Raw genomic sequence first — 14,163 nt, forward strand, 5'->3', positions numbered from 1 at the left:
TAAGAACTATGAGAATATGCAAATAGCAAGAAACAGGGAAATATACATACAGATAATACTATAAACTATTTCACAATGAACGCTTTAGTCCCAATGGTGTTCTTCCATTAATTTCCCTCTTGTGAATTCAGAAGGAATGCTCCAAAAATTGTTCTTTCCAAAAAAAACGAGTTGCTAGTGTTGGGCGCCTATGAAGAAAAGAATTTGTACTTAGCTTTCTCTGGTTTGTTGCTGCATTGTCCTGAATTGTTCCTTCAAAACAATTTCTCCAAGCGGCGGTCGTTGAAGGTTTCCTGAAGATCATCAAAGGATGCGCGATGTTTCTCCGAGCAAGGCTGGAAGGCTAAGCGCTTTCCAGAAGCTCGGGTGTGGTTTTTATAGCTGAACCACACCCAAACGTCGGGACGCATGCGTGCCATCTGACGCTGGACTTCTCTCTTTGCGCAGAGAGCAAAAGTAAACAGACGCGTCTTTCCTGAAGCGGAGCACACGCGTCTTTTCAAAAAGTAAACAAACGCGTCTTTCCCGCTTTCAGCTGAAGAGGAGCACACGCGTCTTTCCAATTGTCTGTTGAAGTGAAGCAGAGACTAAAATACTTTACTTTACAGGCATGACGAAGCATACCGCCAAGAGTCATTTCCTATCAATGAATTATAACAAGCTTACACAGCCAAGAGTCACAAGAGATAAATACGTGCAAATACAAAATGATGCATGCGTTTTCAAATCACGTTTAACACCATAATTAACATGTCTTACACATACATATACACAAGGAGTGCTGGATGCACGGGACAGGGGTGGGTTTCATAAACAGAGTATGGCTCTGCTTTTAAAAGTGCGTGTTGCAGGTTTTTACTTCTATGGGGATTGAGGAGGCTGTGAGTGTGGTTTCATGACACACACTCTACCTGGACATTAACAAGGGATCCATCCATAAACTGCAACCTGTCCAGAATGCCGCAGCGAGACTCATTATGGATCTTCCCAAATTTCATTCAATTTCCTCTGCAATTCGTAAATTGCATTGGCTTCCATTAGAGAAACGAAACCTGTTGAAGGCCCTATGTATCGGTCATAGGGCACTTCACAATTCTGGTCCAGAAGGATGTAGCCTGAAAGGCTAGAGCGGTCGACCTCAGAGCTGGGGAACCGGGTTCTATTCTCGGCAGCAATGCTCAACATCCTGTGATTCTGAGCAAATCACTTAATCTCCTCCTGTCCTTCTGTAACGCAACTGGTGCTCATGTAAAACACTCTGATACCTGATATCTTCGGGTCTAGTTCGTGCTATATAAAAATCTAAAAAAAAAAAAAAAAATCTCTTCCAACGTTACGTCCCTACTAAGCAGCTGCGGACTGCCAGCAAAAATTGGCTGGTAGTGTCCATGTTTAGGAGGGCAGGGTGGGGAGGAAGAGCCTTTGCTGCCTTTAAGCTCTGTAACACTCTCCCCTTATCGATCTCCTGCCTAGATTCGTACCTTCTCTTTCGTAAATCCTTAAAGACCTGGCTCTTTGCCCTTTAATAACTTAGAGGGCTTACACCTCCTAGTCTCTCACCGCTGGTTCTGTCCTAGCGCCTTGACGCCGTTGGGCAAAGTTCGCGCTTTATAAGATGGTCATTCATTAATTCAGTTATTCTCCGGAACCCAAAAGGATTATTGTTAATTAGTATGAATTAATTTGAGGGGTGGGCATGTGAGTTTGTTAGTTGGGTTGAAAAGAATAATGGAGGGATAGAAGAGGGTAGGGTCTAGAAGGTGTTTATTGGGAAATCATAGTAGTAGGGAGGTCCTCGTAGGAAAATGAGGTCTCAGATAAGTCTAAGAAGGAATTCAGGAAGGAAGAATTTAGAAATGGTTGTTTTGGAGATCTTAGTAGTAAAATGAGGTTTGGGGTGATGCAAGTAGGGATAAGTAGGGATAGCGGAGGGAAGAGTCTAGAGTTATTTTGGAGGTCGTAGTAGTAGAATGTTTTTTGGGAGATCACAGTTGTAGAATGAGTCAGCGAGTGGAGGTAGAGGATATATTGAGAGAGGTATAGGGTGGTCCATCGAAGAGCAATGCAGAAAGGGAATTTGGCTCCAAGTAAACAACACAAGGAAAAGGGGAGCACAAGAAGGTTCTTGCACACCCACGAGCAGAGGCACTACAAGAGTGGCTGTCAGGAGAAAGACCTGCTCCACCTGCACCTGTTATAGCTAGTGTGTTGACTGTGGGGGAGGGGCCCTGAGACAGGTCTGTGGTGCTAAACCTAGTCACAATGGACATTTGGGAAAGTGACTGGCATGCCTTTAGATAATAGAGAGTTGTGTTGGAAGCTATGGAAGGTTACTGCCCTAAAGGATACAGATGCTTACCAGTTAGCCATCCTGTCGCCTACGTCAGTAGCACTGTGTTTGGAGAAGTTTACTGCTTTCTTTCCAGGGTGGGGCCTGTGAAAGCTCCTCCCTTCATTTTTTTGAATGAACACCAAAGGGAAGCTAACAACAGCATGGCAACGAAGTGTAAACCTTCCAGCAACGTAACTGTACCTCATCGTGCCTCCATCACCAGAATTTATTACATTTTGAGGCAGTCCCACCTCCGCAAAAACCAATCACCCTGCAGTCGCAAGACTAAAAGTACTGTTGCCCTCCAACCATCCTGTTTGCAGTGCTTAATTTGAGCCGGTGGTATCCGGTGCTCAACACCAGGAGCACAAGCTGTTCCTTGTAAGCAGCAGGTAAACCTTCGAAAGGTGTCAGACATAATAGGCTGTTTCACTAGACGAATATGACACGTTACAACGTGTATTAATACCACCCAGGTCATTAGAACGCTGATATTACTACTCATTGTCATTCACCACGACCTACCATTACAACGCATACTTTTAATACAAATATGCCTTTACCTTGCATGTCATTACAACGCAAAGGCATGCGTGGTAAAAATATACTCTTGGTGAAAGTATCTAAGGTACGTTACACTACCCTGCCCTACCCTAAACCCTAATTAAGTACCCTTGCACGACCCCCCAAGCCCCAATCCTTTTTGTATCCTAAACCCTAAATCACTACGCCTGCATGACCCCCAACCCTCTATCCTTTTCCCACCCTAAAACACCACCCCAGCATGACCCACCCCCTAATGCCCAGTCCTCTCCTTCCAGTAAAACCCCACCCTAGATGACCCCCGACCCTACTCTAAACCCTACAACACGACCTCCTACACAATCCTCCCCTGACTGCCAATCCACTCCCTACCCTAAAACACTACCCCCGCACGACTCTCCCCTGACCGCTAATCCTCTCCCTACCCTAAAACACTACCCCCTGCACGACTCTCCCCTGACCGCCAGTCCTCTCCCTACCTTAAAACACTACCCTGCACGACCCCCCAACTCTACCCTAAAAGCAACAACACTACCTTCTGCACGACCCTCCCCAACCCTCAGTCCGCTCACTAGCCTAAGACACTACCCTGCACGACCCCCACGACCCGTACCTACACTAAAGCCAAAAACACTACCTTCTGCGCGACACCCCCTAACCCCCAGTCCTCTCCTTAAACTAAAACACCACCCTGGACGACCACCCGACCCTACCCTAAACCATAAAAAACGACCCCGCGCGACACCCCCTTCCCCACCCGACCCTCTTTTACCCTAAAAAAGTAACCCCCACCCCAGGCCCAATCCCCCTTACCTCTCTCCTCGTGGTTCCTGCTGCACGTCGGGTCTGAGGGGCGTCGCACGGCGTTGTGAGGAAACGGAAGAACCTCTGTTTCGTTACAATGACGTGGATCGCCTACCTTTTTTTACAACGCATCTGCTTTTACCACACATACCTTTTTTCTACGAAAGTCGTTGTAAAGGCATGTGTGGTAAAAGCACATGCGTTGTCAAAAAATGCGTAGTAATTACTATGCATTGTTACAAAGCATGCGTGGTAACGCTTGCGTTGTAATGGTATGCGGGGAAACAGCTGCGTTGTAATGGCCATTTCCCCATCAGGCACCAGCATCAAGAAGCACCCTCTACTGGTGAGGGCGACATTTGCTCAATAGGTTTCGCCTCTTGCTTAATAACTGTGGCCTCAGTGATTTTCCTATCTTACAGGATCTCATACAAGTTCATTCAAATATCACCATTACACTTGGCTTGGAGATCAGGGGTCTGTTAGTTTCCCCCCTCCCACACCTCCTCAGCAAGGTGCTGCTGACTTGAACAGTGTCTTCAGCCGTGTTGTATGTGCTTTGATTTCAGAATGTGGAATAACTCTAGTGAAGCAATTGTCACGTCTAATAACACAAGACACCAACTTTAATCTCGGCTCTCCTGCTTGAATAACTTGTGTGATCCTGGGATCATTAACTGATCTCGCTGCCTTCCTTCCTCTTTTCAGCCAGAGCAGCCTGACCCGTCCCTAATGAACAACAAGTCCACAGCGCCACTCAGGCTTCCGTCCCTTTCCTGCAGGGACCTTCACGTGTGGCCGCAGGTTCAAGTCTCCTCAGGTCGTAGGCGTTAAGTGTCACGCCCCCACGCCACTATATATCCTTAATATAATAATCCTCTGAGGATGGATACATATTTGCGTGGCGGCCCCTGTCAGGGATTTGGCGGCTTCCGGCTCTGTTCCACTTCCAAACACCCTGACCAACCCCTCTTTCTGGGGCCCGGCCCGGACCCCCTCTTTCGGGACCCCCTACCTACGCTCCCTGCCCAGGGCCGCTATGAGCCTAGAGCCGCCTCTGTGGCATGTCCAGCGAGCCCTTCCTATGCATGGGCAGAATTCCAATCGCGCCAGAGTAATTTAGGTAATTTTGCATTATTCTTTGACGCGAAATTACCAACAATTACCTGATTACTCCCACTCGCATAATTAAGAGTAATTTAGGTGAAAAAATCCTACTGCGACTGCCCATTCAGTGAACGCGAGTAGCTGCTTGCGTTCGCTATTCGTGTTAGCAGCTTTTTGCACTATTTCTTAGTGCAAAATACATCCTCATGTCCGTTTTGGACTCAACAGTGCATTTTGCACAAAAAAGTAGCGGAAAATGCTGGTAGTCAGCTGAGATAAAATCCTACCTCCAGGACACATTTAGTGAGCGCGAGCATCTGGTCACACTCACGATTCATGTCCTGTTGCGTTTTGCACCATTTTATAGCGCAAACTGCATAATTGCAACCATTTTGGACTCAAGAGGGCATTTTGTGCTAAGAAATAGTGTTAAATGCAGAATTACTGTTATTGCATAATTCAAGCAGAATCTTCCAGAATGCTTAGGTATCCCACGTGGTCATGCTAGCCTATATGTAATTACGTGAGTTACGCCCACCCCTAGTCCGAATTACAGAAATTACTTTGATTACTCCAATGTGGTTAAACTTACACCCATCCCTAATTTGACCCTTCCTCTGCCTGCTAAGAGCAGGTGAAATCTGGGTCTTTTAAAGACTGAGCAGTGTCTGCTCAGGTTGTCAGCCCTGATTGCTTTTCCACATCCTTTCGCGCTCATGCGGTGCTTGTTTTTCAGCATTCAGCAGTGTTCTTGGTTTTTGCAAAGGTGCTCATGAAACCACCTCCCTGTCTTGTCGGCTTGGCGTAATTGAATTCATTTCAGAGCACCTCTGCCCTAATGCTCTATAGGTTACAGGACCTTATCGGAGTACCCCCAATTTTGGAGTGTACAAGCAGACAGCCCCCGCTGACCCTCTGAATAGGCTGGCGCTGCGTAGCTGCCTATATCTTTTAATCCAAACTATTAATTTAATCCCCAAGCATATATATCACAGCTCTTCCTCCTCCTAGTAACACATTAAGGCGCTGCGCCCCAAGACAAGATAAGAACACCTTCTTGGCCAGTCGTCCATGACACCAAGATGCTTTCCAGAAAAGGATCACAGCAAATATACCACGCTGTCCACCACGCTGTCCACCACACGGTCCACCATTCAGTCCACCACACTGACCACCACGCTGTCCACCACGCTGTCCACCATGCTGTCCACCATGCTGTCCATAATGCTGTCCAACACGCAGTCCACCATGCTGTCCACCATGCAGTCCACCACGCTGTCCACCACGCTGTCCACCACTCTGTCCACCATGCTGTCCACCACGCTGTCCACCACACTGTCCACCACGCAGTCCACCACACTGTCCACCACGCAGTCCACCACACAGTCCACCATGCAGGTCACCACGCTGTCCACCACACGGTCCACCATTCAGTCCACCACACTGTCCACCACGCTGTCCACCATTCAGTCCAACACACAGTCCACCATGGTGTCCACCACACAGTACACCACACTGTCCACCACGCTGTCCAACACGCAGTCCACCACGCTGTCCACCACGCTGTCCATCATGCTGTCCAACACGCAGTCCACCACTCTGTCCACCATGCAGTCCACAACGCTGTCCACCACACTGTCCACCACTCTGTCCACCATGCTGTCCACTGCACAGTCCACCATGCTGTCCACCACGCAGTCCACCACGCAGTCCACCACACTGTCCACCACACAGTTCAACACGCCATCCACCACGCTGTCCACCATGCTGTCCACCACACAGTCCACCATTCAGTCCACCACACTGTCCACCACGATGTCCACCATTCAGTCCAACACACAGTCCACCACGGTGTCCACCACGCAGTACACCACGCTGTCCACCACGCTGTCCACCACGCTGTCGAACACGCAGTCCACCATGCTGTCCACCATGCAGTCCACCACGCTGTCCACCACGCTGTCCACCACTCTGTCCACCATGCTGTCCACCATGCAGTCCACCATGCTGTCCACCATGCTGTCCACCACACAGTCCACCACGCAGTCCACCACGCAGGTCCACCAGGCAGGTCACCACACTGTCCACCATGCAGTCCTATACGCTGTCCACTATGCAGTCCTACACGCTGTCCACAACACAGTCCAACACACAGTCCACCACTCAGTCCACCACGCTATCCACCACACAGTCCACCACGCAATCCATCATGCAGTCCACCATGCTGTCCACCATGCAGTCTACCACGCTGTCCACCATGCACTCCACCACGCAATCCACCATACTGTCCACCACGCTGTCCACCACACAGTCCAACATGCAGTCCACCACGATGTCCACCACGCAGTTCACCATGCTGTCCATCATGCTGTCCACCATGCAGTAACACCACGCTGTCCACCACACAGTCTACCACACAGTCCAAAACACAGTCCACCACGTTGTCCAACACACAGTCCACCACGTTGTCCACCACGCAGTCCAACATGCAGTCCACCACGCAGTCCACCACACTGTCCACCACACAGTCCAACACGCTGTCCACCACACAGTCCACCACGCTGTCCATCACGCTGTCCACCACACAGTACACCACGCTGTCCACCACGCTGTCCACCACACTATCCACCACGCAGTACACAACGCAGTTCACAACGCTGTCCAGCACGCAGTACACAGCGGTGTAGTGGGCAATCCATCCGAAAATGTGCTTTGGCGCCCCGCAACGAGGGTCAAAGCGCTGCATAATTGCTACAAAACATAACAATACAATATAGGGTGCCGATTGCAAGTCAGAGCGGAGCCTGAGAGAGCTCGCGACGGGGCGACTGCCCTAAATTCTTTTCTATGTAAGGTCCTAGGAGCACAGAGGGCTGGCCAGCACAACCATCTACTTTGACCCCGCACCTTTCACACTTCCATTCAGTGCTGTGTGTGGTTTAATCTATATGATGTTTTATATGTTACGGCATATGAAACACAGGGTTGGAGTGGTAAGGCGGGCACTCGGGCAATGGGCTGGTATCCGAGTTCCAGCTGTGGGACGCTTTTTTTGGCCAGCGTGTTGCCTAAATGGGCATAGTCTGTGCTGTGCCGGCCCAGTGGAGGTCTGAGCTGCCTCAATGGAGGCAGATGGGCCTCTATTACCTCTCTTTTGCCGACGGCCGGCGGTGTCCCTCCCAGTCTCTGCTGGGTCCACCCATAAATGTTTGCAGATTGAGCAGGGGGCGGGCCTGAACAGACAGGACCTCACTTCTATTCCGATGTGGTTCACCAGTGACAACTAATCCATAAACAACGAGTCCTGGCAACATTTGCATTTTGTTTTTTCATAGAGAAGTAAGGAAAACATGCCGCTTTTAGAGAAACCCCCCTCCTTCTTTTTATGACACTTAAAACACTAAAGCAGAAAATGAAAAGATCGCAATCCGCAGATTTGTGCCACTGTTTTTAGGGTGCCCGGGCCTATTTTTGATTTAAATCCAATCCTGATGATTTCATCTCGATTTTATTTGTCATATTAAGTTTGCAATATGTTGTACAGTATATGTTATATGTTGGGGTATCACAATGCTCACAGTAAAATGAACCACTAAGAAACAACACGCAACAACATCGAAAACAACACTTAATGGAGAAGCTGTGGTGTATGTGTTGTATTCTCTGCACTTATGTTTTGCTGTATCCCTTTAAGTCTGACATTCCATTTTCCTGATGTCATTTTCTACTGTGTTCTGCCTAGTCAGTTAGCTCCCTGCTTTCTGATGGGAACACCAGTTATTCTCTGTAGTGCATAATAAATGCCTTATATTCTTTTATCAGCCTCATTACTTCATTTACTTCAGTATGCTACCTTTGACAACTCTGCAAAGTGCACATCTGTGGTGCGTGCTTCCTTTCCCCACATTGCTTTTTGGACTCACGTGTTCTAGGGGCTTAACACAGGTCCTTGTTGAAGGCTTAATTTGAGCCGGTGCCTGCAGGTGCAGACATGGGCACTTAATTATTAGCACTTGCTCTTTGTGCGTGCTTGTTGGCACCGGCTGCTAAATAATGCCTCTGCGCAGTTGTGGTGCGTGCTACCTTTCACATCTCTGCACAGTGCTCAGCTGTGGTGCGTACTTCCTATCCCCCATTGCACAGTACACAGCTTAAAAACGAACCGCACCTTTTAACGTTCGTGTTTTTTCAGCACAGTGGTGCGCGCTTCCTTTCACACCTCTGCCCAGCTGTGGTTCGTGCTACCTTTGACATTAGAACACATTTGTTTTATTAAGTTTGTTTTTAGTACAATACTTCAATTGTATATAATGTTTTTTTCGGTTAGATATCAAGGTGACAGAAATAGTTATCACACTTTTTAGGGCTCGCAAGCGAACCGTAGCGAAAAGCCCTCTTGGTAGGATTTCAAAAATGGACCTGGAAATTCCACACAGCTCGTGCGTGTTATTTCCTAGGTCCATTTTCATTGGCCATTGCGTGTGTGCTGTAGCTCCGCATATGTACTATGGCCTATTGGTGTGTGTTATGAGCACCAAAGCCCATATGTCTTCAATTATCGCGGCCGTGATGGCTGTGATAATTGAAGACATATGCTCGCAGTGGCATGCACGCGCACCACTCACTGGCTTTTTTTGGGGGGGGATCTATTTCACGGTGAAGCGCTGACGTCTTGTTGGTATTGTCGTTGATCTGCTGCTCGCTTCTGCTGAAATCACCTAGCAGCTCGCTTCCAGGGGGGTTAAATCAGAGGACGGAGGTGCTGGAGGAATGTCTCATTCTGATCAAAAGGGCCCCCGTACTGCACGCCTCTTCACGAATAAATTGAGTAAAGCTGCTGAAATTAATGAAGTCTGGTGTTTAGGTAACAGTTGCGCGGCGTTTGAGTTTGGCAGGCGACTGCTTTCCGAGATACGAAGATGTTTCTGGTTAAAATTTGTACAAATAAATAAATGAACATTGAGTGACTTAAAGGAATACATTTTTGGAGCTCTTTCTTTTCTAAATGTAAGACACGGTGCGGTTGTTTCTTGAAACGAACACATCGTAGCACCCAGCCTTTTGAACTTTGTTTTACAGTCTGGTGTCATGGTCATTTTGGAACAAATTGGGTGCCTTATTTGAAGCAACTCACCCTCACCCCTCCACCCTCCCCCCCCCAGCCAGCCGTGCTCCCCTCCTTTAAGCTGGGAGGAATAATATTACAGTTACAAACGTACGGGTCCAACAATATATGCTTTTCTTTTCACGTTTCCTTGCATGGAAGAAAAGCACTTTTATCATAACATATAACATTTTGTGCCCTCGCAGTAGTTTTTGTGCTGAAAGACTACCACAGGGGGAAAGATGGGCTTCTTGAAAGATCTACACAAAAACTTTTTGCTTTCGGCCAGACTTGGGAATGCTTGTTTACAATAGCGATCGCGTTTTTTTCAAACTGTGTCAGACATACAGTACCAACATTCTCTCAACTCTCTTTATACTGTGCACATGTATATGCTCATCCACCATCGTGCATTGCCACCACTACTGCTGCAATCAACCAAAACCTCAAAAGGGCCTCTGTACTACACGCCTCCTCACTGCCGACCTCTTTCTGACAAATATGTGATCAAAGAAAACAATTCATGGTGGGGTTGTTAATGATACGGGCTCTATGTTTCATGGACTCGTGAAAATATCTCCATTTCTGGACTGGTGGTGACAGAGGAGAATTCCTCAAGGTGTACACAACTAAACCAAGTGCAATGCTTGAAAGTGGGCGGGTTAGAAGAGTAACCTGATTGTTGGACTTGGCCCTTCTGGCAGGTTCACCCCTGAACTTTTTGCTTTTAATTGTGACCTAGTGTTAGTAATGTTTGGCTTCTGCGCACTTTACCACTGTATCCCAGGGTAAAGTGCGTGCTTGTAGTGAGGTTAGCCTGCCCTCCTATATGTGTCCCTGGTAGTTCCTGATGTGTGGGGAGCGCAGGGGCGAATTTGGTATGTGCAGACTCGTGTGATTAAAGGCTCCGCGATTATGTGTGCGGCGTTAATGTGTCTAGTGTGGAAGTGCCACTTCTAGAAGTTGGCATGTCTGTGTGATAAAGGTTCAGTGACTGTCTGGCTTGTGATTGGCTGGAGCTGGCTAGTGAGCCTGGCTCCAGGAGTCAGATGGGTCTGCCCCGGTGGTGAATAGGGAGATTGACAGCCAGATGGGTGGGAGGAGTGCACCTGGGACCTGAATAGGGCTGGGCTTTCCCTACACAATGCTGTCTCCGCCCCCTGTGGTGCGACTGATGACCCTAGCCTGGTCAGTGAATGGTGAGAGGGGCTGAGCACAACAGAGTGCTCCAAAACCAGCTGCATCTGGTTTTCCCCCAACCCTGCAGACACAGAAAAAGGAATCAGGAGTATAAAAAGGGGCTGTGACCCCATACAAAACGTTCTCTTCCTGATCCTACCTCAAACAGCTATTACGCTGACCAGACGGGACCCATCTTTCGTCCTACTGCGTTCACATTGCGGTTCGCTCTGAACAGGCTTACGCCATTGAGCGCGTTGCCAGACATCCAGTAATTACTGCAAAGGTTCTCCGAAACTCCGGATATATGTTTGCGGGTCCAGCAACAACCATAACAATGCCTACGCTATAAAGCCATGGCCCCCTAGGCCTATGTAAATGCAACCAATCAGGCAAAGCTTTTTATTATAGTCCTGAAAATGATCCCAACTTAAATTTTGGAGACAGGGATCGAAACGTTCGTCGACTGTTTGTACAGTACTGCTCCGTTTGCAATTTGTAATTTGTGTTGCAGTTACTGTGGGTTAGAGCTTACTTAAGATTTTATTGTATTGTAAGCCACCTCTTTCTCCAACTTGTTTGCCTGTTATTATTTTTTCCCTCTTATTGTCTCTTCTCCTATGTACTGTCTTTCCTTGACTTGGTACAGGCTTTTGCCCAGTTATTAATGTGTGACTTGTTTCACTTTATAAAATGTATATTTCTATCAAATCCTCTAAATAAATACTTCTCTGTCCGGCTGGACACTGGAGAAAAAACACACAGCCCTTATTCTAAGCCTGTGCTTATCATTTTCTTAAAGTAATCTTAAGCCTAGGACCTTTGTTAACCTTAAAAATTCCTACCTTAAGGGGGGCCTGCTGCTGCTGGGCGCCAGGAGGACCACCACTGGGGACTGCCTCCCTGCCTGGAGGGCCCTGTGAGCTGGCCCCTGGACCCAGCCTTTGCCCCCTGCCTACCTTCCTAAAAGACTTTGCCTGGACCTGTAATCTTTGGTGTCCAAAGACCTGGGGAGCGCTTTATTTCTACTTTACAGGAGGAGCGCTTTATTTTTCAACCCTGCAGCGCCGGGCTGCAGCGTATGGAGGGATTCCCCCTCTTGTGCTGATTTATGGCACGGTTGCCCACCCCGATCATCTGCCATTTTTGTCCCCCAAGCGAGAGCCCACCTTGCATCTGTGCCGCGCGTTGGCATATTAATAGAAAACGGGTGCCTACCCCGTGTTTAGCCCCTGAGAAAGGAGTCCCCGCCGCGGCCAGGGAAACTGGAAGTCAGGCGGCGCATTGCCTGATGTGGGGCGGGACTTCAGCTGTCCTGAGGGAAGCCCAGCACCCACGAATTCCCCCGGTAACAGAAGCCGGGAGTTGACGGGAGCCCACCCCGCTCTCTGGTGCTCAAGAGAAGAAGTGAGGGAAAGCGCCTACGTACAGAGGAGGACCGGAGCCCACCCCTCCTCCATAAGCAACTGCCAGTGGCCTCACCGGCTCCCCAGTGAAGGAGAGCCCCGCAGCCCAAGACTTGCCGTGGAACAGAGCAGAGGAGCCCAGCGAGGACGCCGCCTCCCAGCCGACGGTGAGTGCGGGCATCTCAGTTGGTCCCCAGTCCGAGGGTAGAGCGGCCCCGATTGGCAGCGGGCCGCTCCCCCGTTGCTCTCCCACAATTTGGCCGCATAAAGTTCCGAGTCCCCAGAGGGGGGACTCCAACGACGGGGGCAGTTTATTAATTAGAGCCCACGAGAGGCTCCTGGGCATTTTGTGATTTCGAGTCCCCCGAGCGGTACTCCAACGAAGGGGGCATTTTTGGTCAGAGCCCTGTGGCTCCAACGTTTGGCCACATTCCAAGTTGGCCTGGCGTCAGTTCTGTGATCTGTTGGCGCAAATGAGATTACCTGCCTAATGTGATGTCAGCAATGTGATGTCAGCATATTATGCAATACCTTATTGCCTATACTTCTAAATGTATGTTTATGCTTAGGAGGTTGTTTTTCGTAATATAGGTTCTACTAGTGAGCTCATGGTCCCTTGCGTGATATATGCCTAAGGTGGTTCTAAGTGCTATTTCTACAAAGCGGTATTCCTACAAAGTGCTAATTCTACCAAGTGCTAGTTCTAAAAGTGCTTATTCCTGACAGTGGTCCATGTGTCCCTGTCCTCTGTATATAATCCCCTGTAAATTCTGCCCGTGCCAGTGGCACTTTGTAAAGTGTGTGTAGGAAGGTGGAGTCTCTAGTTGGCGCAGTGCAACACTAGCGACAAGCAGGGACTCTCTCTTCCTCGTCAGGGCTGAGGGCTACCTTCAAGACAACCTCTGCTTACCCTCTAGGTAGTGTGGCTCAAGCAGTCTTAGGCTAATCTCTGGGGCACATAGGGTTAAACATTTGCAATATTACACCGTCACAACCAACCCACCACACAATGACACCAAACTGTATTTGTAAAAATATATATCTTTATATCAATTTCAAGCAGGCTTGTAAATACAGTTGTCAAACTTTCAATAGCGGTTCCAGGTTACTTAAGTTCAGGTTGCCACAGTTCTCTTTCAGCAATAAGCGATCTTCTGGGCCTTCTGCCCAGGTTCGACAAGGTTCAGTGACTCGTAGCGCCTCAATGCGCTCTCTGCGTGGGCCTCGAGGGCCAGGAGCAGTGCGAGCCTCGGTTTCAGAGGCGGCTCGCGTTGGGAGCAGAGGGCGCGGTGCGAGCTCGAGTTGCAGGTCGCTCGCACCGGGAGGATACAACACAGTACCTTTCAGATTCTTGTGGAGCGGGCGGCTTCCAGGGGAGCTGTCCCACGTCGCGTTGCTTTTCCGGGGTCGCTGTCCGTTGCGGCTCTCAGCCGGGCAGGTCACGGGTCATCCGGGGCGGCGGTGCTCTGTGGCGGCAGGGTCCTTTCCTCGTCGTTCGCTCCGACCCTGGAGGCGGCGGCTGTGTGGTGGCGGCAAGTGGCAGTACGGTCTCACAGGGCGGCTGTCCGTCTTTGCAAGTGGATTGATGGCTCGAAGCGCAGTCAATTCGGGAGCTTGGACCGGACAGGTCCTCCTTCACTTTGCTCTCGGGCTCCCGGTGCAGTTGCGGTTACGGTGTTCGGGCCAGC

The sequence above is a fragment of the Lissotriton vulgaris genome, chromosome 1_1, assembly GCF_964263255.1.
Source record: "Lissotriton vulgaris chromosome 1_1, aLisVul1.2, whole genome shotgun sequence".
NCBI lineage: Eukaryota > Metazoa > Chordata > Amphibia > Caudata > Salamandridae > Lissotriton > Lissotriton vulgaris.